Source organism: Dermacentor silvarum, chromosome 11 (assembly GCF_013339745.2).
Source record: "Dermacentor silvarum isolate Dsil-2018 chromosome 11, BIME_Dsil_1.4, whole genome shotgun sequence".
NCBI lineage: Eukaryota > Metazoa > Arthropoda > Arachnida > Ixodida > Ixodidae > Dermacentor > Dermacentor silvarum.
In genome coordinates, this window is record NC_051164.1 from 74,807,379 (window position 1) to 74,816,411 (window position 9,033).

The window sequence follows — 9,033 nt, forward strand, 5'->3', positions numbered from 1 at the left end:
GACCGATCCCCCTGTTAGATTGGCGTTAGGACTCCTACAGCGTGTATGCACGCGGAGCGCCTGACTAAATTACCTGTGTTGCTAAAGTTCATATCTCCCATCTTTTTAAGAATCACTGAAGAAGTGGACAGATATTATGTGTGTAAGCGAGCACCAGGTCGTTAACGCACGCCTGTGCGTGAATCAAGCTACTGAAAGGCTTCGTGGAAGAGCAACAGTTCTGGAAGAAGCGGCAAAGTAGAATAGCGTGGCCTTGAGATTAAACGACGCGCTTGCTTGCCATCTTGGGGCTGTTGAGAACAGAAAACAACGTTTTAAAGTCACGAAAGATGCAGCATTCCCAGACAGATGACCGTCCCCTGTTAGATTAGCGCTTGGGGACTACTACAGCGTGTATGCACGCGGAGCAACTGAGTAAATTTCCTGGTGTTGCTAAAGTTCATATCTCCCATCTTTTTAAGAATCACTTAAAGAAGTGGACAGATATTGTGTGTAAGCGAGCACAGGTCGTTAACGCACGCCTGTGAGTGAATCAAGCTACTGAAGGCTTAGTGGAAGAGCAAACAGTTCGGAAGAAGCGACAAGTAGAATAGCGTGGCCTCTGAAATCAAACGATGTGCTTGCTTGCCATCTTGGGGGCCGTTGAGAACAGAAACCAACGTTTAAAAGTCACAAAAGATGGCAGCACTTCCCAGACAGATGACCGATCCCCCTGTTAGATTAGCGCTTGGGACTCCTACAGCGTGTATGCACGCGGAGCGCCTGATTAAATTACCTGGTGTTGCTAAAGTTCATATATCCCATCTTTTTAAGAATCACTGGAAGAAGTGGACAGATATTTATGTGTGTAAGCGAGCACCAGGTCGTTAACGCACGCCTGTGAGTGAATCAAGCTACTGAAAGGCTTCGTGGAAGAGCAACAGTTCTGGAAGAAGCGGCAAAGTAGAATAGCGTGGCCTCTGAGATTAAACGACGCGCTTGTTTGCCATCTTGGGGGCCGTTGAGAACAGAAAACAACGTTTTAAAGTCACAAAAGATGGCAGCACTTCCCAGACAGATGACCGATCCCCCTGTTAGATTAGCGCTTGGGACTTCTACAGCGTGTATGCACGCGGAGCGCCTGACTAAATTACCTGGTGTTGCTAAAGTTCATATCTCCCATCTTTTTAAGAATCACTTAAAGAAGTGGACAGATATTTATGTGTGTAAGCGAGCACCAGGTCGTTAACGCACGCCTGTGAGTGAATCAAGCTACTGAAAAGCTTCGTGGAAGAGCAACAGATCTGGAAGAAGCGGCAAAGCAGAATAGCATAGCCTCTGAGATTAAACGACGTGCTTGCTTACTATCTTGGAGGCCGTTGAGAAGAGAAAGCAACGTTATAAATGTCACGAAAGGTGGCAGCACTTCCCAGACAGATGACCGATTCCTTCAAGATTGGCGCTTGGGACACGGTAGTTGGCCGACTTCTTTGGGACTCCTACAGCGTGTATGCACGTGGCATAGCGTTTCATATTGCTATGTATTTATTTAGAAACTATATGGCACGTGGAGTGCCTGGTGTTGCTAAAGTTCATGCCTCCCATCTTTTTAAGAATCACTTAAAGAAGTGGACATATATTTATGTGTGTAAGCAAGCACCAGGTCGTTAACGCACGCCTGTGAGTGAATCAAGCTACTGAAAGGCTTCGTGGAAGAGCAACAGTTCTGGAAGAAGCGGCAAAGTAGAATAGTGTGGCCTCTGAGATTAAACGACGCGCTTGCTTGCCATCTTGGGGGCCGTTGAGAACAGAAAACAACGTTTTAAAGTCACAAAAGATGGCAGCACTTCCCAGACAGATGACCGATTCCTTCAAGATTGGCGCTTGGGACACGGTAGTTGGCCGACTTCTTTGGGACTCCTACAGCGTGTATGCACGTGGCATAGCGTTTCATATTGCTATGTATTTATTTAGAAACTATATGGCACGTGGAGTGCCTGGTGTTGCTAAAGTTCATGCCTCCCATCTTTTTAAGAATGACTTAAAGAAGTGGACATATATTTATGTGTGTAAGCAAGCACCAGGTCGTAAACGCACGCCTGTGAGTGAATGCTACTGAAAGGCTTTGTGGAAGAGCAACAGTTCTGAAAGAACCGGCAAAGCGGAGTAGCATGGCCTCTGAAATTAAACGACGCGCTTGCTTGCCATCTTGGAGGCCGTTGAGAAGAGAAAAACACTCTTTTAAATGTTATGATAGATGGCAGCACTTCCCAGACAGATGACTGATGATATTTTTATTTGGTCGCTAGAAGTGTTAGGTTAACCAAGCTATATATATATATATATATATATATATATATATATATATATATATATATATATATATATTATATATATTGTTTTTCATCCTTTTTTTAGTTTCTTGGTTATTTTGGTAGGACGTTAGCAGGTAACGAATAGTTGTATTTTTTGGAAGCGGGTTGTGGCGCACGTGTTGCACGGTGAAAGCAGTGTAAAGCGGCAGTTTTAAACTAATACACTATTTTAAACCGTGTTAGGGAAGCTAGCGGAGGTAGTCGGATAGCGAGATAGCCGTACGGCTTACCGTGGGGCTTTGTGCAGGTAATTTGGTGGGCTTTCTCGTTAGGTGGTCGGGCGGACGATGTTGCTGCAGGCTAGGAAGGACAGGGGTGATGGCGAGCTGGTGCAGTGCGAGGAGTGCAAACGTTGGTGTTACGCACTTCGCAAGTTTAGCCGACGCTGAGGAGGCTAGCTTCGCGTGCAGGTCGTGTGAAGGATTTAAGGAGGCTGTGTGGCGGATGGAAGGGGAATGGGCAGCTAGTGTGGAAGAGCTCAAATGGGAGCTGAAAGTGGAGCGAGAGCGGCGAATTTAGCTCGAAACTCGGATCGGCGAGTTGCTTGACAGGAAGGGGGCCGAGGCCATCCTGCTAAAGCGAATAGTTCGCGAGCTACAAGAAGAACAGGAAAAGCTGGTCGTGCTGGAAGAGCGGGTGGAGGCGCTAATGGCACAGGCGGCGCGTAATCCTGGGTCAGAGCTGCGTCAGGCGGGCGGCGGGGACAGCGCGGAGACTCAGGCAGAGGCATGCTATGAGAGCAGGGAGAGACGCCTAGGGGCCGTAGAACAGCAGGCGAGAGCCGGCGGCAACACGGCGGTTCCACAACGCTACAGCGAGGTAGCGCGGCAGGCTTCGGGTGGGAGGGGACGAACGGCAGGGAGCCCGTCGTCGCGTGTCAGTGGCGCACGGCGTATGGAGAACCAGTTAGCGCGAACTGGAGGACGGCAATCGCAGGCGGGAGGCAAACGTGTAGAGCGAAGGGTCCTAGTGGTGGGGGACTCCAACGTAGCGAGGGTTGAGGAGGGCGTCCTTACAAAAGTGAAGGCAGACGGGCGGGCGAGGGTAGAGGCCCAATCAGGGAAGTGCATGGTTGACGCAATGGCAAAAGCTGAGAAGGTTGTATGGGACAACATGGAGCACGAAAATCTGGTTGTTATCCGTGCTGGTCTCAACGATGTGCTGAAGGGAAGGAGCCAGAACAGACAGTTAGAGGTTGGGTTGCGTAAACTCAGAGAAGCCTCTGCGAACGTGCATGTGACCATATGCCCAATCCCAGAGGTCCAGGGCCATGCTAGCAGGATGGAACGGAGTGTGGTTGAGGCTAACCGGGTCATTAGGTGTCTGAGCCGACCACTTTGGTCGGCTCAGACACCTAATGGCGTAATGGACGTAAACCGGGAAGTGTACGAGTCTGACTCCCACCCTTTTGCACAGGATGGCATTCACTACAGTGGTGCCACGGGCGAAAGGGTAGGTAGTAGGATAGGGCGCCAAGCTACGACTTTTTTGAGGGGGACCCAGAGCCCTAAGGCCACCAGTGTAGACGAAGACGGACCCAGAGAGGTCCCAAGATTCAAGAAATGTAGAATCGGTAGGAGAAGAAATAGACGTAAGCACCAGGGGCAAGGTTATTCTGACATAGGGTACATTAACATGCAAGGTGGCAGGAATAGGCTGAAGTGGGAGGAGATAGACGAGCAACTAAGGCAGGAAAAGCTGATGGTATACGGGTTTGTGAAGACACATCTTAGGGACATGGAGCAACCTCCCTGTAATCCTGACTATGCATGGGAATATTGCAAAAAAACAGAGGGCAGCAGAAAAAGGGGTGGAATTGGTGCATTCATTCATAAAAGTATGAATTGGCAAAGGGTCAAACAGGAATGCAAGGAGCATTTATGGCTAAAAGGGAAAGTTGCAGGAGAGCAGCCACTCCTTGGCTTTGTATACCTGTGGATAGGAGCAAATGCCAAAGAGGAAAACAAAAAAAAATCCTGGAATGCATATCAAGTGACATAAATGAGCTAGGAGGAGGGTGCGAGATTATTATACTAGGAGATATGAACGCACACATAGAAGACATGGACGGGTACACAGACTCAACAGGCAACATGATGCTGGATATGTGTGAAATGCATGACTTAGTTGTATGCAACAGTACTGAGAAGTGTGAAGGGCACATAACATGGGAGGTGGGGAGCCTGCAGTCGACGATAGATTATGCACTAATGTCACATAGGATGCACGATAAGCTAAAGGTAATGAACATAGATGAATATGGCTCCAGAAGTCTAGGTATAGTGCTCACAAACGTATTAAGGCGAGTTTTAGAAGAGAAATGAAAGTAGGTAGGAGGCGAGATGAACAACCAGGTGGGATATTTTACTCGGAAAAGCAGCTTGAAATAGCAACTCAACAAATTGAGGAAGTCATTTCAGAGGATACAAAAACAGAATGGACATATGCAAATTTAACAGGCTATTTGAGCTAGAGCTTGCTAAGGTACGAGTCAGGCCAAAAGGTAACAGAAGACGTAAACCCAAGAGCTGGTGGGATGAGGAGATTACGAAGGCCATAGAGAAACGTCAGGAAGCATCCAGGGAACACAGATATTCAAAGCGGAGGGGTGAACCAGAAGCTGATGTAGGCAGAAAATGGAAAAACTTCTTAAACTGTAGAAGGGAAGCATCCCATTTGATCAATGGGAAGATTAGAAGAAAGGGGACCCAATGGTTGTCGGAAGTAAACAAAAAGGATAGAAAAGCAGCGAAGAAATTTTGGAAACGAGATATCCCAACTCCTTGAGTAATAAGACTAGCCTAGAGCAGAGGTTTATAGTTACAGCTCAAGGTGTTCGGCTAGAAGGAGATGAGGCAATGGAACATATAAGAACAATGATGACAGAAAAATTTAAATAACGAAACATAGCATGTGCTCAATCAGGTGAGGATAGACTAGTTAGTGCAGTGGCTCCACTTGCACAAAGCGAGTGGGAAATGGCAGAGAAGAGGGTTCCTAGTAGCACGTCGACAGGTCCTGATGGCATCCCAATTATGTTAATAAAGACATTGGGCCCAAAATCTAAGAAAGCATTAAAAGAGGCAGTGAGCAAAATGATAATGGACGGTAAAGCCCCCGACGGGGGGAGACTGAGCAGGATGAGCATGATAAATAAGGGAAAAGGGGACAAAGCCGACATAAACAACTACCGTCCCATAACAGTGACGTCAGTGGTTTACATGATGGTGATGCAGATTATAAAGGACAGACTGCAGGCATGGGTGGAGAACGAGGAGGTGCTGGGGGAACTACAAAATGGGTTCCGGAAACAAAGAAGGTTAGAAGATAATCTGTTCTCATTGACGCAGTGTATTGAAATAGCAGAAAAGGAACACAGGCCCCTATGGCTCGCATTTCTGGATATCAAGGGAGCCTATGACAGTGTAATCCAAAAGGATTTGTGGGACATACTGGGCACTCTAGATGTGGAAGATGGAGTAAGTAATCTTTTAAAAGATATCTATAAAAGTAACAAGGTGCTTATAAAATGGGAAAAGAAGGTATCTGGGCCTATAGAGATACAGCAGGGGCTTAGGCAGGGATGCCCTCTGTCACTTCTGTTGTTATTCCTGTATTTGCAAGGATTAGAGAAAAAATTGGAGAGGAGCGGACTTGACTTAAACCTTTCCCTTTTCAAGCAAGGAGAATGGATTAAACAGTCATTACCAGGACTGATGTACGCGGATGACATTGTACTTATGGCTGACGGCAAGGAAGACTTGCAGAGATTAATGGACATCTGTGGTAAAGAGGGAGATAGCTTAGGTTTGAACTTTAGTAAAGAAAAATCGGCAGTCATGATTTTTAATGATAATCAGGACAGCGAGCATATGATACAGGAGGTTACGCGGAACGTGGTGGATAAGTACAAATATCTTGGAGTGTAGGTAAACAATGGGGCTGAGTACCTAACGGAACATGAAAAATATGTAACGAATAAAGGTAGCAGAAATGCAGCTGTGATGAAAAATAGGGCACTGTGACATTATAATAGATACGAAGTGGTGAGCTCGAGGGATTTGTAAAGGGGTGATGGTCCCTAGTTTGACTTTCGGCAATGCGGTCCTGTGCATGAGATCGGAGGTTCGAGCAAGGTTGGAAGTTAAGCAGCGAGGGGTAGGTAGACTGGCTCTGGGAGCACACGGAAATATACCAAATCAGGGGGTACAGGGTGACATGGGATGGACGTCATTCGAGGGCAGGGAAGCCAGCAGCAAGATAGAATTTGAGGAGCGATTGAGAGAAATGGCAGAAAAGCTGTGGGCAAGGAGAGTTTTCAGTTATTTGTACATGAGGAATGTTGACACCAAGTGGAGGAAGCTGACCAGAAAATTATCAATCAAATATTTGGACTGCAGGAGGGGTGCAAACCAGGAAACAGCGGTTAAGAAAAAGGTTAAAGAAACAGAGAGGGGTCTGTGGAAAACAGGGATGCAGACGAAATCAGCACTGGGAACATACAGAACTTTCAAGCAAGAAATTGCCAAAGAAAATATCTACGATAATTCTAGGGGAAGATCTTTGTTGTTTGAAGCCAGGACGGGAGTATTGCGGACTAAGATGTACCGAGTCAAGTACCAAGGTATAGACACGTTGTGCCGTGCGTGTGGAGAAAGAAGAGGAAACGGCTGAACACCTCATACTTATCTGTAAAGGGCTTAACCCTACAGTGCAAAGCAACGGGGCTGATTTTTTTCAAAGCATTGGGGTTTAGGGACAGTGAAGGCAAAATAGACTTTAAATTGGTAGAAATAACCAAACGGAGGTTATCTGATTGGTGGATAAAATCAAGGCAGGGGTGAAATTTCACCCACCACAAAGTACAAATTATGTTAATAGTCATGGCTAGGTGGCGTATGTCACCGCCCGATTTAAACGGTTCAGCCTGATCATACACCCATCCATCCATCCATGACCGATTCCTGCAAGAATAGCGCTTGGGACACGTGAGTTGGCCGACTCCTTTAGGACTCCTACAGCGTGTATTGTATGCACGTGGAGTGCCTGGCTAAATGACCTGATGTTGCTAAAGTTCATATCTCCCATCTTTTTTAAGAATGCCTTAAATAAGTGGTCAGATATTTATGTGTGCAAGCGAGCACCAGCAGGTCGTAAACGCTCGCCTGCGAGTGAATCAAGCTACTGAAAGGCTTGGTGGAAGGTCAAAAGTTTGGGAAAAAGTGGCAAAGCAGAGTAGCATGACCTCTTAGATTTAAAAACACGCGCGCTTGATATCTTGGAGGCTGTAAGAAAAGTGTAAGTTTGATGCTCGGAATTCTTTGCTTTTATTGTGTGTTTCTTTAAAGATAGGTAGGACATTCGGCAAAATAAGAATAGCTTGGTGGCGTGACCCATTACCTCGATGCAAACGGGACGCTCATAGCATATTCATTCATCCATCCATCCATCCTTTTCAGCACGAAACATGGAGGAATTAAGGCTCCCTCCATGGCACGAAAGCATGGATCACCAATGCGATCACTGCGTGCGTGTATAAAAACTGGGAAAAGTTTCGAGAAAACAAAAATATTGAGCTAATTCAACCACAGTAATAAGTGCCGTTCATGACGGACGCTAATTTCTGGGGGTACTATAGGCTACGGTTTCAGAGCTTTCAGATATTGTTTCACGGGCGCACGCGGAGCGAAGCACACAATGCAACTTCCGAGCTAATGAACGCTCGAAAATAGTAACATTGAATTGCGCTTGTCATTGTTATTCACATGGATTTTATGCTGCTTTTTTTAAAATGAAAAACCTTTCGCAACGCTGAAGAGTCTTGATACCACAAGGCATATACTCAATAAATTGCACAGATTGTAAAAAATTCATGCACTGGAGGAATAAAATACCAAGTGCACCGTTTTTCAATTTGTGCACACAGGGCGAGGAACCGCGGCTTGCCTAGTGCTGCATTATGTACGCACAGTGCTGTTAACCGCTCAAGTTACTTCTAATATTGGTTAATCTAATCTAGAGTATCTTGCAAGTTACGCTATTCTAATAGTTTATTTACGTCTTGTAGTGTCCACCTAGTCTATTGAAGGCTAAAATGGCACGTTGGGGTGAAAATTAAGAAAACATAAGTACGCGATCGACTGCATGTGCACACATTTCCCAACGAAAAATATATTAGGGTCTGATGGTGGATCAATTATATGGTCATTATATGGATCAATTATATGGCCTTATATTGTGATGCTGGACAATGTTGGATCAATTGTTTGTGGCCAAAACAATGTGTAAAAAGGAGCTGTACTCACAAATGAGAAAATTCGAAGGTTCTCGCACAACCAAACCAAAATGTGCGCACGGCGTCGACCACTAAAGTGGTACATGTCGATCCTGTCTCCTCCCTAACGCACAATCGAGACCACAGTGCAGCAATTTTCACCTGGGACACAACACAAGTACACGTGGACAAGCAAAGGCCGAAAACTTGCTGAAAGGCACCAAGACGTTGTTCGACGATGGATGACCGCACTGCAAATCAAAGTCCAAAGCGAGTTCGGTAGACGGTTTCTATATTCAATTTTTCTTCGCAGATATCACGGGAAACAATAATACAGAATCGGCAAGAGCTACTAGTGCCCCAGTGAGATTGCGCGTTATAAGGCCGTTTTGCCGCAGAGTACGT